The following is a 20,352-nucleotide window of genomic DNA, read 5'->3' as shown; positions in this document are numbered from 1 at the left end:
AGTGATGTCAGTCAGTGAGAGGTTGCAATTGGCATCTGCAAGCCAATCCCAGGATCTTCCTTTTGTATGTGTAGGTTGATTAATGTGTTGGGTGAAGCCTAGATGAGTAATCGTGTCATTAAGGGAAGTGGCTTGGTTGTCATTGGGGTCATTGAGTCCCAAGTTGAAATCCCCCAGAATGATGATTTGGGATTTCGGTTTCAAATTTGTAGTGAGTAGGAGAGAGATATCCTCTTTAAAGGTGGAGGGGGGTCCTGGGGGTCTGTATATAATATGGAGCTGGATGGTTTGTGTGTCAGATAATGGGAGTTTGACAGATAAAAGTTTGGCTGAAGGTAGGGTTGTGCTGGTTACTTCTCTGAGGTTTAGGGTGGATTTCGCAATAATTGCTATTCCTCCTCCTATTCCATTTTTCCTGTCAGCTCGGATGATGTTGTAGTTGTCTGGAGTGGCTAGAGCTATTGTGGGACCAGCTGCTGGGTGGAGCCATGTCTCCGTGATGGCGATAAAGTCTAGGTGGTTAGTGGAAATAATGTCGGCGACATCAGTCGCGTGGGCAACCAGTGAGCGAGCGTTGATGAGGGCTCCCTTGATAGAGGTCTGCGGAGGGTTAGTTTTCGTGTTTGGTGGCGAGTGAGGTATAGTAGGGTTGTGACTCAGTGGGAATTCAGTAAGTGAGGTAGGCTGCTTGGGGTTCTTAGTCTGATTGTTGAGCATTCTGGTGAGCTTTGTAACAAGATTAGTACGATAGCTGAGTCTATCGTTTCTAGTCATGGTCGGTGGGGCTGCTTTCAGGCATGTCCTAGTGGATGCAACAAGGCGAGAACCTAGTCTTGTGTTTCTAAGGGGTGTGGGACAGGGTATGCATGGGGAAGGTGGGTGAGCAAATCTGTTTATCCATTCTATTGGAGATAGTAGGTCTGGGTAAAGTGGTGTGGTTGTGTGGGCGCGGAGCAACGGGAGGAGGGTAGCCATAGTTAGAGTGGCGCCTCTAAATGTGGCCATTGTGGGTGGCTTGGCTCTGATGATGGGGGCAGTGAAGTTCATAGGTTATTAGCAAGAGTGCAGTAGTAACTACAGATAAGGCACAACACAAATCAAATGAGTTTTACAAAGGTAGCGGGCGCCCCTCTCTCGCAAGAACAGACATGATAACCTGTTCAGTGGTTATTAACCACTTGAGAGTTCGCAGCCACTGCTTTTACTCACTGTGCCTTTCACAGATGGGAAATACCCATTTGCATATCAGTCTTTGTCCTGCCCAGGGGCAGTCCAGCACCGAAATACAATGGCAATTCCAATCTGAACGAGAGTACCACCAGCAACCCCATACACGTGTTTCACCCTTGTTGGGGATCATCAGTGAGGTGAAGCTGATGCCTCTCTAAGCACAGTGAGAGGGAGACCACGTCTGGTTGCCCCCAGGAGACCTAGGGTTACCAATCCCAGGTTCCTTAAAAAATAGTTTTACAAAGGTAGCGGGCGCCCCTCTCTCGCAAGAACAGACATGATAACCTGTTCAGTGGTTATTAACCACTTGAGAGTTCGCAGCCACTGCTTTTACTCACTGTGCCTTTCACAGATGGGAAATACCCATTTGCATATCAGTCTTTGTCCTGCCCAGGGGCAGTCCAGCACCGAAATACAATGGCAATTCCAATCTGAACGAGAGTACCACCAGCAACCCCATACACGCGTTTCACCCTTGTTGGGGATCATCAGTGAGGTGAAGCTGATGCCTCTCTAAGCACAGTGAGAGGGAGACCACGTCTGGTTGCCCCCAGGAGACCTAGGGTTACCAATCCCAGGTTCCTTAAAAAATAGTTTTACAAAGGTAGCGGGCGCCCCTCTCTCGCAAGAACAGACATGATAACCTGTTCAGTGGTTATTAACCACTTGAGAGTTCGCAGCCACTGCTTTTACTCACTGTGCCTTTCACAGATGGGAAATACCCATTTGCATATCAGTCTTTGTCCTGCCCAGGGGCAGTCCAGCACCGAAATACAATGGCAATTCCAATCTGAACGAGAGTACCACCAGCAACCCCATACACGTGTTTCACCCTTGTTGGGGATCATCAGTGAGGTGAAGCTGATGCCTCTCTAAGCACAGTGAGAGGGAGACCACGTCTGGTTGCCCCCAGGAGACCTAGGGTTACCAATCCCAGGTTCCTTAAAAAATAGTTTTACAAAGGTAGCGGGCGCCCCTCTCTCGCAAGAACAGACATGATAACCTGTTCAGTGGTTATTAACCACTTGAGAGTTCGCAGCCACTGCTTTTACTCACTGTGCCTTTCACAGATGGGAAATACCCATTTGCATATCAGTCTTTGTCCTGCCCAGGGGCAGTCCAGCACCGAAATACAATGGCAATTGCAATCTGAACGAGAGTACCACCAGCAACCCCATACACGTGTTTCACCCTTGTTGGGGATCATCAGTGAGGTGAAGCTGATGCCTCTCTAAGCACAGTGAGAGGGAGACCACGTCTGGTTGCCCCCAGGAGACCTAGGGTTACCAATCCCAGGTTCCTTAAAAAATAGTTTTACAAAGGTAGCGGGCGCCCCTCTCTCACAAGAACAGACATGATAACCTGTTCAGTGGTTATTAACCACTTGAGAGTTCGCAGCCACTGCTTTTACTCACTGTGCCTTTCACAGATGGGAAATACCCATTTGCATATCAGTCTTTGTCCTGCCCAGGGGCAGTCCAGCACCGAAATACAATGGCAATTGCAATCTGAACGAGAGTACCACCAGCAACCCCATACACGTGTTTCACCCTTGTTGGGGATCATCAGTGAGGTGAAGCTGATGCCTCTCTAAGCACAGTGAGAGGGAGACCACGTCTGGTTGCCCCCAGGAGACCTAGGGTTACCAATCCCAGGTTCCTTAAAAAATAGTTTTACAAAGGTAGCGGGCGCCCCTCTCTCACAAGAACAGACATGATAACCTGTTCAGTGGTTATTAACCACTTGAGAGTTCGCAGCCACTGCTTTTACTCACTGTGCCTTTCACAGATGGGAAATACCCATTTGCATATCAGTCTTTGTCCTGCCCAGGGGCAGTCCAGCACCGAAATACAATGGCAATTCCAATCTGAACGAGAGTACCACCAGCAACCCCATACACGTGTTTCACCCTTGTTGGGGATCATCAGTGAGGTGAAGCTGATGCCTCTCTAAGCACAGTGAGAGGGAGACCACGTCTGGTTGCCCCCAGGAGACCTAGGGTTACCAATCCCAGGTTCCTTAAAAAATAGTTTTACAAAGGTAGCGGGCGCCCCTCTCTCGCAAGAACAGACATGATAACCTGTTCAGTGGTTATTAACCACTTGAGAGTTCGCAGCCACTGCTTTTACTCACTGTGCCTTTCACAGATGGGAAATACCCATTTGCATATCAGTCTTTGTCCTGCCCAGGGGCAGTCCAGCACCGAAATACAATGGCAATTCCAATCTGAACGAGAGTACCACCAGCAACCCCATACACGTGTTTCACCCTTGTTGGGGATCATCAGTGAGGTGAAGCTGATGCCTCTCTAAGCACAGTGAGAGGGAGACCACGTCTGGTTGCCCCCAGGAGACCTAGGGTTACCAATCCCAGGTTCCTTAAAAAATAGTTTTACAAAGGTAGCGGGCGCCCCTCTCTCGCAAGAACAGACATGATAACCTGTTCAGTGGTTATTAACCACTTGAGAGTTCGCAGCCACTGCTTTTACTCACTGTGCCTTTCACAGATGGGAAATACCCATTTGCATATCAGTCTTTGTCCTGCCCAGGGGCAGTCCAGCACCGAAATACAATGGCAATTCCAATCTGAACGAGAGTACCACCAGCAACCCCATACACGTGTTTCACCCTTGTTGGGGATCATCAGTGAGGTGAAGCTGATGCCTCTCTAAGCACAGTGAGAGGGAGACCACGTCTGGTTGCCCCCAGGAGACCTAGGGTTACCAATCCCAGGTTCCTTAAAAAATAGTTTTACAAAGGTAGCGGGCGCCCCTCTCTCGCAAGAACAGACATGATAACCTGTTCAGTGGTTATTAACCACTTGAGAGTTCGCAGCCACTGCTTTTACTCACTGTGCCTTTCACAGATGGGAAATACCCATTTGCATATCAGTCTTTGTCCTGCCCAGGGGCAGTCCAGCACCGAAATACAATGGCAATTCCAATCTGAACGAGAGTACCACCAGCAACCCCATACACGTGTTTCACCCTTGTTGGGGATCATCAGTGAGGTGAAGCTGATGCCTCTCTAAGCACAGTGAGAGGGAGACCACGTCTGGTTGCCCCCAGGAGACCTAGGGTTACCAATCCCAGGTTCCTTAAAAAATAGTTTTACAAAGGTAGCGGGCGCCCCTCTCTCGCAAGAACAGACATGATAACCTGTTCAGTGGTTATTAACCACTTGAGAGTTCGCAGCCACTGCTTTTACTCACTGTGCCTTTCACAGATGGGAAATACCCATTTGCATATCAGTCTTTGTCCTGCCCAGGGGCAGTCCAGCACCGAAATACAATGGCAATTCCAATCTGAACGAGAGTACCACCAGCAACCCCATACACGTGTTTCACCCTTGTTGGGGATCATCAGTGAGGTGAAGCTGATGCCTCTCTAAGCACAGTGAGAGGGAGACCACGTCTGGTTGCCCCCAGGAGACCTAGGGTTACCAATCCCAGGTTCCTTAAAAAATAGTTTTACAAAGGTAGCGGGCGCCCCTCTCTCGCAAGAACAGACATGATAACCTGTTCAGTGGTTATTAACCACTTGAGAGTTCGCAGCCACTGCTTTTACTCACTGTGCCTTTCACAGATGGGAAATACCCATTTGCATATCAGTCTTTGTCCTGCCCAGGGGCAGTCCAGCACCGAAATACAATGGCAATTCCAATCTGAACGAGAGTACCACCAGCAACCCCATACACGTGTTTCACCCTTGTTGGGGATCATCAGTGAGGTGAAGCTGATGCCTCTCTAAGCACAGTGAGAGGGAGACCACGTCTGGTTGCCCCCAGGAGACCTAGGGTTACCAATCCCAGGTTCCTTAAAAAATAGTTTTACAAAGGTAGCGGGCGCCCCTCTCTCGCAAGAACAGACATGATAACCTGTTCAGTGGTTATTAACCACTTGAGAGTTCGCAGCCACTGTTTTTACTCACTGTGCCTTTCACAGATGGGAAATACCCATTTGCATATCAGTCTTTGTCCTGCCCAGGGGCAGTCCAGCACCGAAATACAATGGCAATTCCAATCTGAACGAGAGTACCACCAGCAACCCCATACACGTGTTTCACCCTTGTTGGGGATCATCAGTGAGGTGAAGCTGATGCCTCTCTAAGCACAGTGAGAGGGAGACCACGTCTGGTTGCCCCCAGGAGACCTAGGGTTACCAATCCCAGGTTCCTTAAAAAATAGTTTTACAAAGGTAGCGGGCGCCCCTCTCTCGCAAGAACAGACATGATAACCTGTTCAGTGGTTATTAACCACTTGAGAGTTCGCAGCCACTGCTTTTACTCACTGTGCCTTTCACAGATGGGAAATACCCATTTGCATATCAGTCTTTGTCCTGCCCAGGGGCAGTCCAGCACCGAAATACAATGGCAATTCCAATCTGAACGAGAGTACCACCAGCAACCCCATACACGTGTTTCACCCTTGTTGGGGATCATCAGTGAGGTGAAGCTGATGCCTCTCTAAGCACAGTGAGAGGGAGACCACGTCTGGTTGCCCCCAGGAGACCTAGGGTTACCAATCCCAGGTTCCTTAAAAAATAGTTTTACAAAGGTAGCGGGCGCCCCTCTCTCGCAAGAACAGACATGATAACCTGTTCAGTGGTTATTAACCACTTGAGAGTTCGCAGCCACTGCTTTTACTCACTGTGCCTTTCACAGATGGGAAATACCCATTTGCATATCAGTCTTTGTCCTGCCCAGGGGCAGTCCAGCACCGAAATACAATGGCAATTCCAATCTGAACGAGAGTACCACCAGCAACCCCATACACGTGTTTCACCCTTGTTGGGGATCATCAGTGAGGTGAAGCTGATGCCTCTCTAAGCACAGTGAGAGGGAGACCACGTCTGGTTGCCCCCAGGAGACCTAGGGTTACCAATCCCAGGTTCCTTAAAAAATAGTTTTACAAAGGTAGCGGGCGCCCCTCTCTCGCAAGAACAGACATGATAACCTGTTCAGTGGTTATTAACCACTTGAGAGTTCGCAGCCACTGCTTTTACTCACTGTGCCTTTCACAGATGGGAAATACCCATTTGCATATCAGTCTTTGTCCTGCCCAGGGGCAGTCCAGCACCGAAATACAATGGCAATTCCAATCTGAACGAGAGTACCACCAGCAACCCCATACACGTGTTTCACCCTTGTTGGGGATCATCAGTGAGGTGAAGCTGATGCCTCTCTAAGCACAGTGAGAGGGAGACCACGTCTGGTTGCCCCCAGGAGACCTAGGGTTACCAATCCCAGGTTCCTTAAAAAATAGTTTTACAAAGGTAGCGGGCGCCCCTCTCTCGCAAGAACAGACATGATAACCTGTTCAGTGGTTATTAACCACTTGAGAGTTCGCAGCCACTGCTTTTACTCACTGTGCCTTTCACAGATGGGAAATACCCATTTGCATATCAGTCTTTGTCCTGCCCAGGGGCAGTCCAGCACCGAAATACAATGGCAATTCCAATCTGAACGAGAGTACCACCAGCAACCCCATACACGTGTTTCACCCTTGTTGGGGATCATCAGTGAGGTGAAGCTGATGCCTCTCTAAGCACAGTGAGAGGGAGACCACGTCTGGTTGCCCCCAGGAGACCTAGGGTTACCAATCCCAGGTTCCTTAAAAAATAGTTTTACAAAGGTAGCGGGCGCCCCTCTCTCGCAAGAACAGACATGATAACCTGTTCAGTGGTTATTAACCACTTGAGAGTTCGCAGCCACTGCTTTTACTCACTGTGCCTTTCACAGATGGGAAATACCCATTTGCATATCAGTCTTTGTCCTGCCCAGGGGCAGTCCAGCACCGAAATACAATGGCAATTCCAATCTGAACGAGAGTACCACCAGCAACCCCATACACGTGTTTCACCCTTGTTGGGGATCATCAGTGAGGTGAAGCTGATGCCTCTCTAAGCACAGTGAGAGGGAGACCACGTCTGGTTGCCCCCAGGAGACCTAGGGTTACCAATCCCAGGTTCCTTAAAAAATAGTTTTACAAAGGTAGCGGGCGCCCCTCTCTCGCAAGAACAGACATGATAACCTGTTCAGTGGTTATTAACCACTTGAGAGTTCGCAGCCACTGCTTTTACTCACTGTGCCTTTCACAGATGGGAAATACCCATTTGCATATCAGTCTTTGTCCTGCCCAGGGGCAGTCCAGCACCGAAATACAATGGCAATTCCAATCTGAACGAGAGTACCACCAGCAACCCCATACACGTGTTTCACCCTTGTTGGGGATCATCAGTGAGGTGAAGCTGATGCCTCTCTAAGCACAGTCAGAGGGAGACCACGTCTGGTTGCCCCCAGGAGACCTAGGGTTACCAATCCCAGGTTCCTTAAAAAATAGTTTTACAAAGGTAGCGGGCGCCCCTCTCTCGCAAGAACAGACATGATAACCTGTTCAGTGGTTATTAACCACTTGAGAGTTCGCAGCCACTGCTTTTACTCACTGTGCCTTTCACAGATGGGAAATTCCCATTTGCATATCAGTCTTTGTCCTGCCCAGGGGCAGTCCAGCACCGAAATACAATGGCAATTCCAATCTGAACGAGAGTACCACCAGCAACCCCATACACGTGTTTCACCCTTGTTGGGGATCATCAGTGAGGTGAAGCTGATGCCTCTCTAAGCACAGTGAGAGGGAGACCACGTCTGGTTGCCCCCAGTGGCTGCGAACTCTCAAGTGGTTAATAACCACTGAACAGGTTATCATGTCTGTTCTTGCGAGAGAGGGGCGCCCGCTACCTTTGTAAAACTATTTGTTAAGGAACCTGGGATTGGTAACCCTAGGTCTCCTGGGGGCAACCAGACGTGGTCTCCCGCTCACTGTGCTTAGAGAGGCATCAGCTTCACCTCACTGATGATCCCCAACAAGGGTGAAACACGTGTATGGGGTTGCTGGTGGTACTCTCGTTCAGATTGGAGTTGCCATTGTATTTCGGTGCTGGACTGCCCCTGGGCAGGACAAAGACTGATATGCAAATGGATATTTCCCATCTGTGAAAGGCACAGTGAGTAAAAGCAGTGGCTGCGAACTCTCAAGTGGTTAATAACCACTGAACAGGTTATCATGTCTGTTCTTGCGAGAGAGGGGCGCCCGCTACCTTTGTAAAACTATTTGTTAAGGAACCTGGGATTGGTAACCCTAGGTCTCCTGGGGGCAACCAGACGTGGTCTCCCGCTCTCTGTGCTTAGAGAGGCATCAGCTTCACCTCACTGATGATCCCCAACAAGGGTGAAACACGTGTATGGGGTTGCTGGTGGTACTCTCGTTCAGATTGGAGTTGCCATTGTATTTCGGTGCTGGACTGCCCCTGGGCAGGACAAAGACTGATATGCAAATGGATATTTCCCATCTGTGAAAGGCACAGTGAGTAAAAGCAGTGGCTGCGAACTCTCAAGTGGTTAATAACCACTGAACAGGTTATCATGTCTGTTCTTGCGAGAGAGGGGCGCCCGCTACCTTTGTAAAACTATTTGTTAAGGAACCTGGGATTGGTAACCCTAGGTCTCCTGGGGGCAACCAGACGTGGTCTCCCGCTCACTGTGCTTAGAGAGGCATCAGCTTCACCTCACTGATGATCCCCAACAAGGGTGAAACACGTGTATGGGGTTGCTGGTGGTACTCTCGTTCAGATTGGAGTTGCCATTGTATTTCGGTGCTGGACTGCCCCTGGGCAGGACAAAGACTGATATGCAAATGGATATTTCCCATCTGTGAAAGGCACAGTGAGTAAAAGCAGTGGCTGCGAACTCTCAAGTGGTTAATAACCACTGAACAGGTTATCATGTCTGTTCTTGCGAGAGAGGGGCGCCCGCTACCTTTGTAAAACTATTTGTTAAGGAACCTGGGATTGGTAACCCTAGGTCTCCTGGGGGCAACCAGACGTGGTCTCCCGCTCACTGTGCTTAGAGAGGCATCAGCTTCACCTCACTGATGATCCCCAACAAGGGTGAAACACGTGTATGGGGTTGCTGGTGGTACTCTCGTTCAGATTGGAGTTGCCATTGTATTTCGGTGCTGGACTGCCCCTGGGCAGGACAAAGACTGATATGCAAATGGATATTTCCCATCTGTGAAAGGCACAGTGAGTAAAAGCAGTGGCTGCGAACTCTCAAGTGGTTAATAACCACTGAACAGGTTATCATGTCTGTTCTTGCGAGAGAGGGGCGCCCGCTACCTTTGTAAAACAAATCAAATGAGGTCTATTCGCGACCATAGTGCACGACACAAATCAAATGTGGTCTATTAGCGACCATGAGGTACAACACAAATCAAATGAGGTCTATTAGCGACCATAGGGCACAACACAAATCAAATGGGGTCTATTAGTGACCATGAGGTACAACACAAATCAAATGAGGTCTATTAGCGACCATAGGGCACAACACAAATCAAATGTGGTCTATTAGCAACCATGAGGCACAACACAAATCAAATGTAGTCTATTAGCGACCATAAGGCGCAACACAAATCAAATGTGGTCTATTAGTGACCATGAGGCACAACACAAATCAGATGTGGTCTATTAGCGACCATGAGGCACAACACAAATCAAATGTGGTCTATTAGCGACCATAAGGCACAGCACAAATCAAATGTAGTCTATTAGTGACCAAGAGGCACAACACAAATCAAATGTGGACTATTAGCGACCATAAGGCACCACACAAATCAAATGTGGTCTATTAGCGACCATAAGGTACAACACAAATCAAATGTGGTCTATTAGCGACCATGAGGCACAACACAAATGAAGTGCAGCACATGATGCAGTGTGGCAGCATCTAGGTCCAGAATAGTACATCGGCTGAATTAGGTAACGCCTAGGTTCGGGTAGGGCACTTAGGCCAATAAGCCGTAGGGCGGCAACTGAATACCTAGAGCTACAAAGCTAAAGTGTCATGTGCATGGACAGTAGTGGTGTGTCGGAGCGCAAATCTTTAAGGCATAGGCTGGCAGGTTAGAATACTGGGCTAGAGTGTCAATGATAGACAGTATCCTCGTGTGAGCCCCTAGATTTCGGGGTTAGGCTGCAGGGAGTAATTAGAGATAGGCAGCCTAAATTGTAAGTAAAATGGTGTCACAGGTGCAATGGCGGCACATTAGTTACATTAGCACATTAGGTGCCTGCGGGTTGATGGCGTCACAATGGGCCACATAGGGTCATGGATGCAGGTGGCGCAAAAATACAAGACATACATCTAAATATCAGGCGTATGAATGGCCATCAGCAATGACGGAGCAACGAGGGGTAGGGTAGTAATATGACCAGGGTCGCGGTGGGTAAGGGATGACTGCCTGATAGTGCGGGGTGCAGTCTCAGGGAGCTGATGCATCCGCCGAACGCAGATTGAAAAAGGCAAGAGTTTGTTTGAGCTATTTATAGAAGAGCACACATACAGTAGTACGGGTTTGAGTTCGAATATTCACAGTTATACAGAGTCTTACTGGTAGAGCGTGGCACTAGCAGGCTCATAGGCAGGAAGGCAGAGGCACCAGTAGCAGGCGAGGGGGGACTCCTAATCTGCTCCTTGACGCTCCATGTCGCGAACAGGGGGCAAACAGGGGCCTTTGTATGGGCCTTGGTCGTGTGGCCGGCGTTTCCGCCTGCCGGCGGATGTGGATCGGTGAAAAGAGTTTCGGTTGCTCAGCAACGAGGTCACGCGGCCAGAGCCTCACTCTGGTGCCGCGATGCGCCCGCCATTTTGAAGTCAGGCGGAAGAATCTGCCAGAGTCAGGCAATTCAAACAATGCGGTACACTTCGATTTAAATGAGATGCACGGCGTGCGGCTGTTGTATTGAAGGTGCTGGTATGCTCAAAGTGCATCTAATTTGTAGCACCGCAGAAGACAAGTGCAGACAAGATTCTATTCAGTTGATGACTATTCTAACTGACCAGGGTTATAAGGTAGACAAGGAGAAGTTACAATACTGCCAAGAATAGGTGTTATAGATAGGTCCGTTGATTACACCTGAAGGAAAGAAGATGAGACCTAAAAGAGCTGAGGCGATTATGAAAACCGCAAAGCCAAATGCAGTGAAACAGATGCAATGGTTTGTGGGGCTATGCAATTATGTTAGAGCCTGGGTGTTTTATGACAGTTCACACACAAGACCAGTTTTGCAAGCTTTAATAAAGCAAAAGTGAACATGGTAAAAATGGAATGGACTGAGGAAATGGAGGAAGGTTTTGAAGAGCTGAAAAAAGCAATTTGTATGGCCCCTGTTTTGGGAATTCCCAATTATTCTGAGGAATTGTATCTGTTTTCACACACAAATGGGATGGTCATTACAGCTGTGCTTACACAGAGAACTACATTGGGGTACAAGCCTTTACCATATTACAGTGGGATTTTAGACCCAGTCATGAGAGGACACTTTCCTTGTGAACAGTCATTGGCAGCTGCTGTGATTGCTATGGAGAAGTCTACAAGTATTGTGATGGGCTGCTCCATGACTCTTTTCGTGGAGCACACTCTATTTGCGATTTCAGAGAAAACAAGGGTACATTGACATACCAAAGAGCCTCAGTTTATGAAGTGATGATTTCAAATCCAACAATTAAAATGGTGAGATGTAAAATAGTGAATCCTGCCACGTTTATAGCTGAGCCAATGATGGAGATCATGTGCATGACTGTGCTAATTATGTTGAATTTTATGATGATATACCCCATGTGAAGGAAAATGCTTTAGCAGGAATGGAAATTCTCTTTATTGATGGTTCTTTGAAAATGTATTAGATTAGTTGGGAAAGGCATTCAGGCGCAGAGGTAGTAAGACACAGATTAAATGGAGAATTTGAAGTTGTAACAAGTGAAAGGCTACCGTCTCACTTTTTAGCGCAAGCAGCAGAATTGGTAGCACTTATTGTATCAATCAAAAAACACAAAGAGCAGGAAGTAACGGTGAACAGTGACTTCGCCTATGTGACGTCAACTGTACATGCAGGGTTAGCACGTTGGAAAAGTAGGGGCTACCTCTGTGCGGATGGCACTGCAGTGCAACACGCCTCCTTATTGGACCGGCTTATTAAGGCACTGCAAATCCCAGTAGCCATAGGGATTGTTAAGTGTGCAGCTCACACTAAGCAAACAGATGTTATCGCTTGTAGGAACGAAGCCGCAGATTAAGAAGCCAAAAGGGTAGCATATTATCCAGATATTTCGAGTTTTGATACCAAGAACATTAAAAGAAAGTAGTTACAACCATGTTAATACAAGAAGGGTTTAATAGGTTATCGATAACCCACCGAGTAGAGATTCAAGGGAGTGCACCACAGGATGAGCAGGAATTATGAAAGTGAAGCGGGTGTTCTTTATCCCCCACAGAAGCATTATGGTGACAAGATAGCACTGGAAAGCAGGTGATGCCAGTAGCATTATTGTGCTTGAACAGCTGCTTTACCCCATGCGTGTAACTAGGGAAAGACTTACTGCTACGATTGCAAAAGACTGGTTCATTCCGAATTTGCTACAACATGTTGCACTATTTAAAGTGAACTGCATCGTGTGTCAAAGGTTTACTGCTGGGCATACACAGAGAACAATTTGAGGGGTGATATCTCGACTGAATGGTCAGTTTCAGCATTTACATATTGACTATGTCGATATGCTGCATGTGTGTAATGGATATAGGTATCTATTAGTGGTGGTGTGTCCCTTCTCTACATGGATTGAGGCAGGTCCATATACACACCCTGATTCCACTTGTGCAGCAAAGTTGTTAGTACGAAAAGGCTTTCCAAGATGGGGCGTGTGTGAGGTGCTGAGATCCCATAATGGTACACATTTTGTTGATGAGCTATTTGAAGTTTTCTTCTGCTTATAATCCACAAGTGAACAGAATATGTAAGAGACTCAACAGCCTCTTTAAAGAAAGGATTGCCAATATTAAATTGACTCTGAAGAAGGGATGACTGTACTGCCTGCCCTTAGTTTTATAAGCCCTTCGGAATCAGCCTGGCTCAAACCACCACCTCACCCCTCACGAACTAGTGACAGGGCATCGAATGAGAATGCCTCTTACTCCTCCGTCTAGAAGTAGAAGTGTATCTAAAATGTTAGGTAATGAATTGCATGATTATTTGAAATGTATCACCTCTAGCATCTCTCTCATTTCAGATCAAGTCAAGCACCAGGGGGGCCGGTCTCAGAACACAGATGAAGACAATTCAACAACCAGCACAACTGAACTTCTATCAGCACCAAAGTTATATGTTGGTGATTCTGTCCTAATAAATGACTTCACCAGAAAGTGGCATGAACCACGTTTTGCTTGCCCCTTTTGTGTTATAAATATAACCCTTTCAGCTGCAACGGTCGAAAGAAGATGAGCTTGTCTTCACTTGGGAGATGTGAAAGTCTATAAATGTGAGAGCCGCCCTCCCACTGTTGCCGATCCAGAAGCAAGACAGGAAGAAGAATTTCAGCGTGTGTAGACTCGATCGATGACGAACAAGGATGACAAGGCAGCAACTTGTGAATGCTGCAGATTTAGTTTGGAATAGAACTCAAGTGATACTCATTATCGATATTTTATCAGGAGTACAAAGACTTGTGGCAAGTTTTAGTAGGGCAAAAGTGAACTCTAGATACACATTGAAACATCAAAATGATTCCTAAACATTGGTTCTTGATCAAACATTGAAAATAAGCTCAATATCCTGATTTATTTTGTAGTGCATACCTGTTCTAAGAAGTGAACCCTATGGTACTCACTGATAGTGATGTGCATAGGCTTGTTCTTGCTGTTTTTGTATTTACACTTGAGGCTTATTCTACTCTTGTCAGAAGAGATGTTGATATTTACACTTTTTTAGAGGATCCTAAAAATGGCCATGTAATTAGAAGGTTGCTAATTGCAATTATTTAAGAGATTTTGCAATTGCAACATAAAATAAATTGATACATTGTAATAAAGATGAGAAATTTGGAAGCTGTAACGGTTCTAGAGAAGAAACAACATTTACCAGGATGTCACAAAAGGTTGATGTCAGTGTTTTGGTGCATGATATATGCCTGCACGATTACACATTTTGTTTTTCTATTTCTCTTCATTCACATTTTCTATTATACTAGTACTCCCACTGAGGTAGAGTCCCATATGGTTCCCCCATTACGGGAACTGCTTTTGATTTACTTATTTCCGCTATGGTTCTCCCTACTGTGAAAACTGCTTTTGATTTGTTTTTTGAGTATTATTCAAACTGACTTTTTGGTAAGATATAAGAGAAGTGCAGCAGAAGAAAGTGAGGTGACAAATACCTTTCTAGACAATGCAGCACACTTTGGTGATAACATGTGGCATCAGCACATGAAAAATGTGGGAGAGAGAACATCTAAGGAAAGCTGCTACGTCTGCGCTCTCATACCCTATGCCATGAAAGCAGCGCAAACTTTAATCTCTAGAGAAGTTCCAGAGCACGATGCCAGGTGCCTCGTTCATCTTGCAGTATGCATGTCCAGAGGACAATTCAGGGAAGTTGGGCCACATTATGATGAAGATCGAAATGGTAATTTTTCGTTTCAAGATGATTATATCAGGACTTCACAGATGGAAAAGCAACCTGGATGGAAAGGAAGATGCTTAGGTACCCTATGACAGGACATGAAGAGGTAGTCGTTGCAGACATGAAGAGGTTGAACTGTCCTGATAAAAAAGAAGTAGCCGGGTGGCCTGGATGTTGGGAATGAATTCAAGTCTTAGGGCCTCATTACGACCTTGGCGGAGGACCATGGCGCTAGAAGCACCATGGTCCATGGCGCTAAGCTGGCAACTCCGCCATGGTGGTTGGCGGACTTACCGCCCCATTCCGACCTTGGCGGGGCGGTAAGTCCCCAATCCCCATTTTACCCTTCCCCATTCCCATTCTTGCCCCATAGGGCATAATGGGAGTGGGGAAGGCGTTAATTACGCCACCGTAAATTACGGTGGCGTAATTAACTCCATGGTCCCTTAGCGCCATGGATTTTAACGCCTGCAAAAAGCAGGCGTTAAAATCACCATGGCGCTAAGGGACCTCGTAATCAGGCGGAAGGGGTCGGCGCTGTTAACGCTGGCGTAAACCCCTTTCCGCCAGGGTCGTAATGAGGCCCTTAGTCTATGGACAAGTAAAGTCCAAGCAGCGATGGGAAGGAGGACTGATGTCCTGTACAGCTGATTTACTAAAGAATATGGGCTAGAGGTACAAAGAGTAAACAATGGGTGTTTGAAGTCATGGGCGAAAGATGCCAAGCTGCTGACATGGGTAGAAAATGAATCAGGTCCAATGATTGTGATCCCATTGGCGAATGTGACTTTGTGCTTCCGAAGAGAAGGTAGAAATCATGTGAGAGATAACAAAGGCTGCAAAATTACAGTTGACATTTCCAGTGTGGGAGCAGGGACAGCTTCCATGATGGATCAATAGTGGACTTGTGGGCCTAGAGCCTACATGAAGCTACCAAAGGACTGGGGAGGAACGTGTTACTTGGTGCTCATCCATGTTCCAGCATTAGTGATTCCTCAGAGTGACCTGAATATTGGAGAATTTCCAAAAGTAGATGCCCATTTGAGGAGGACAAGATCGCTTGAATTACTCAATTGAACCTGAAGAGAGAACGACTTCTCAGGTAAGTCAATAGAAGCATTTGATTCTCTTCCTTATGAGCACAGGTGGTTTAGCAAGACTGCTTCAATCTTCACGACTATCTTCATGCTTACGATCCAGGCGATAGCCAATGCTAAATGGTTACAAATTATCAGATAGGAGCTTCTGCAGACAATCAAAACCACCTTAAAGGGATTCAATGCTATCACAGAAGAGCTGAGGGCCATACCAGTGATGACCCTATAGAACAAATACGCCCTTTAAATGATCACAGCGATGGAAGGAGGAGTTAGCGCTAAAATTGGGACATCATTTTGTACATTCATACCTTCTCATGATGAAGAGAATGAGACATTGACAAACGTGCAGAACCAGATGGAAGATGAGACAGAGGACATTGCAGAAGACAGTTGGTTTGCATCCATATTTTCTTGGATTCCACAGTGGATGGCAAACATCTTCAAGTTTCTTGTAGCAGTATTAGTGAGGGTGATGTTTGGATTCTGTGTGATCAGGATAATAACTACACAGTGTAAGAAGACAGCAAAGAAAGCAGTAGGAATGAAGTGCATGATCAATGTCAAATCGGGGTTTGGACCCATGGAATTGACAGATGAAGACGTCAGAAAATACATAGAGGCCAGCATTGTGGCACCTAAGGGAACAAAGTTTATATATCCAAAGAATCACAAGAAGTATGTGGGACAATGGGTTTATTGTAATCTGAATGGACAGTGTAGCTACATGACCTGGAGTATGGATGAACATGTCAAATTAGCCAGCCCCCTGAAGGGGGTGATGAAGATCTGGACTCCGAAGTAGCACTTCTTCTAGTGAAAATATCAAGATGTAGAAACTGGTGAAGGGGTGGTCGATGACTCTGTAGAGGAGCAGCCGAATGCCTCTGCAAGAAGTCCCGCCCCTATTCTGCCTATATGTTGGAAACGGAAATTGTGACATGTGCAACACCAGTAATGTTACCTATACTACAAAGAGACTTTGAGAGAAGGTATCCACTGAGAAAACCCTACATGATGTAGCCCCGAAAGGATGACGCTCTCCTGAGAGAGATCCCTGAAGAAGTGTGAAGATGTAAAAAGAAGAGGTTGGTGACATCACAAGAGATGAGAGTGACACACTGAGAAGGATGTCCAAGGAAGAGAATGCATGGACAATATAGAATCTGAGGGCAAAGTAAAGAATCAAGAAGACTTTCATGTGCAGAATGAAGATTGCATGTGTGAAGAAGCACTGCAGAAAATGCAAGTCATTTTTATTGCTGTACAGATGCCGTAATGCAAGAAGACTAAGTAATCGTAAAGGCTGGCTATACGTAGTGAATAGGCTCTAGGTGGTGCCGCCAATATAAATACATATATGTTTGGAATCTGGACATTTGATGGCACCATTTTTGTAAGCACAACCCGTGGAGAAAGGAGGATTGATAGCTCTGTGTGTGTCACAGCAAAGAATACGCCAAAGCATAAAGATGGCCCAGAAGAAGACTGCTTGGCCTGGTGTCAAAGGCTAAGAGCAGCCAAAACTGGTTATCAGTCCTTGACGAACAAGTGAATGTGAGACGCTGAGGCATCGCCTGTTAAATTAGCAAAGAGAGAACACCATGAGAGCCAGGATAATAACTACACAGTGTAAGAAGACAGCAAAGAAAGCAGTAGGAATGAAGTGCATGATCAATGTCAAATCAGGGTTTGGTCCCAAGGAATTGACAGATGAAGACGTCAGAAAATACATAGAGGCCAGCATTGTGGCACCTAAGGGAATAAAGTTTATATATCCAAAGAATCACAAGTAGTATGTGGGACAATGGGTTTATTGTAATCTGAATGGACAGTGTAGCTACATGACCTGGAGTGTAGATGAACATGTCAAATTAGCCAGCTCCCTGAAGGGGGTGATGAAGATCTGAACTCCGAAGAAGCACTTCTTCAAGTGAAAATGTCAAGATGTAGAAACTGGTGAAGAGGTGGTCGATGACTCTGTAGAGGAGCAGCCGAAGGCCTCTGCAAGAAGTCCCGCCCCTATTCTGCCTATATGTTGGAAACGGAAATTGCGACATGTGCAACACCACTAATGGTACCTATACTACTAAGAGACTTTGAGAGAAGGTATCCACTGAGAAAACCCTACATGATGTAGCCCCGAAAGGATGACGCTCTCATGAGAGAGAAATCCATGAAGAAGTGTGAAGATGTAAAAAGAAGAGGCTGGTGACATCACAAGAGATGAGAGTGACGCACTGAGAAGGATGACCAAGGAAGAGAATGCATAGACAATATAGAATCTGATGACGAATTAAAGAATCAAGAAGACTTTCATGTGCAGAATGAAGATTGCATGTGTGAAGAAGCACTGCAGAAAATGCAAGTAATTTTTATTGCTGTACAGATGCCGTAATGCAAGAAGACTAAGTAATCGTAAAGGCTGGCTATACGTAGTGAATAGGCTCTAGGTGGTGCCGCCAATATAAATACATATATGTTTGGAATCTGGACATTTGATGGCACAATTTTTGTAAGCACAACCTGTGGAGAAAGGAGGATTGATAGCTCGGTGTGTGTCACAACAAAGAATACGCCGAAGCATAAAGATGGCCCAGAGGAAGACTGCTTGGCCTGGTGTCAAAGGCTAAGAGCAGCCAAAACTGGTTATCAGTCCTTGAAGAACAAGTGAATGTGAGATGCTGAGGCATCCCCTGTTAAGTTAGCAAAGAGAGAACACCATTAGAGCCCATTTTCTTTATTTAAGATAATTAAATGCTATAAAATGGGACAATTCACAGTCTCTGATCACTAAGTACAAGAACGAAATAGATGTGGGCATGCAAGCCTGAACCTTGATAAGAATGTGCCCACACTCTGGCCAATGTCAAAGACAATCTGAATGGCAGACGGCATGAGTGATGAGAGCTGATGGGCTAATTGAGTGGGGAGGTACGGTCAAGTCCACCCACCAGCACCTGAGGTACCATTTTATGTGCTGCAAGAGAATCGAATGTTCCAGAAGGGTACAATTGTGCCAACCAATTGTAGAAGGTCGTATAATTAGGGCCACTAGGGGTGGGCATGAGTTGTCCACCTGACTGTAGGAACCCAATCACTACCTATTCCCATATAGAAAGTATACTTAGCTGCTCCCATTAGTTCTATCACACTCCTGTGTAGGTTTTTGTAGTTTGCCTGGTAGTATGACGTCACGTATGATGAGTATTTTCTATAAAAGTAATATTTTTTATGAAATGTATCGAGATTATGATGTGCGATGCCCGTTGATGTCCGTTGTACTCCCTGTTTTAGACAATTGAGAATAAAACAGACATTTTGCCAACTTCCTGAGTCGGTCTTCTTGTTTGGTGTGAGGTGTATTCGCTATTCCCAATCATCGTACGAGGTGGTACCTAAAAATTAAAAGGACCACAAGGCTACAGCTCGACCCGAGGTGGGATTGTAGAGGAGCAGCGACATGCCTCTGCAGGAAATCCCACCCCCCTAACTCCTATATGTTGGAAGCCTGAAATTGTGCCATGCTTGGCAACAGCAGTTGTGACCATACCCCGGGGAATATTAAAAAAAGTACTTTCTGAGAACACCCTATCAAATGTATTCCAGAAGAGATGACAATCTGAGGGAGGAACTCCATGAAGGAATATGAAAATGAGAGATAGAGGGGCTGGTGACATCAAGAGAGACGAAAGTGATGCACTGATGATACCGGGATGAAGAGAATGTATGGAGTATACAGAAACCGATGACAAAATAAAGAATCAAATAAACGTTCATATGCGAAGGGAGGCTTGCATGTGTGTGAGACACACTGCAGAAAATGCAAGTCGTTCAATAACTATACAGATGCAGCAACGCAAGTAGACTAAGTGACCTTAGAAGCTAGCTAAACATTGTGAATAGACTGCAGATGGAGCCACCATTGTATAGAAGCAAGACATCGGTGTTTGAATTTAGTAAGCCCGGACCCATGGAGAAGAAAGGCTGAGAACCGTGTCACCTCGTACAGAAAGGGTAGTACTGCTACTGATGGGGGCTCAATCTGATTATGTCATTAAATGAAGCAAGACGTATTTGTTATATCAGAGAACATTTGCCAATTTTACTAATGGAGTGTATCCCCAAGAAAGTGGCCCGTAAAAAATGTCCAGGAAGAAAACCCACATACACACAAGGGGCTGTGGATATAAATTGATTGTATTAAAACAAAAAAACTGTAATTTTCTTGTGCACACTTACATATATGAACAAAATTCGAAATTACAAACCAAAACATATAATAGTGTTTTAAACAAAACAACGTTGAACATATTATCTTCCTTGAGTTGGTGTGGTTTGAGAAATGGTGAAAAACACAGTATGCAGCTTAAACATGAGTGTCAGAGCGAATCAAAGACATAACATAAAACATAATTAGAATGAAATAAATATTTTGAATGTGCATATAAAGTAACACATATATACATCTATCAACAACTTGTTTTCTTGGAAACTGCCCAGATTCAAAGTGCCTGGT

The sequence above is a fragment of the Ambystoma mexicanum genome, chromosome 2q (assembly GCF_040938575.1).
Source record: "Ambystoma mexicanum isolate Mex_15411 chromosome 2q, UKY_AmexF1_1, whole genome shotgun sequence".
In the NCBI taxonomy this organism is placed as follows: Eukaryota; Metazoa; Chordata; class Amphibia; order Caudata; family Ambystomatidae; genus Ambystoma; species Ambystoma mexicanum.
This window is presented reverse-complemented; position numbering follows the sequence as displayed.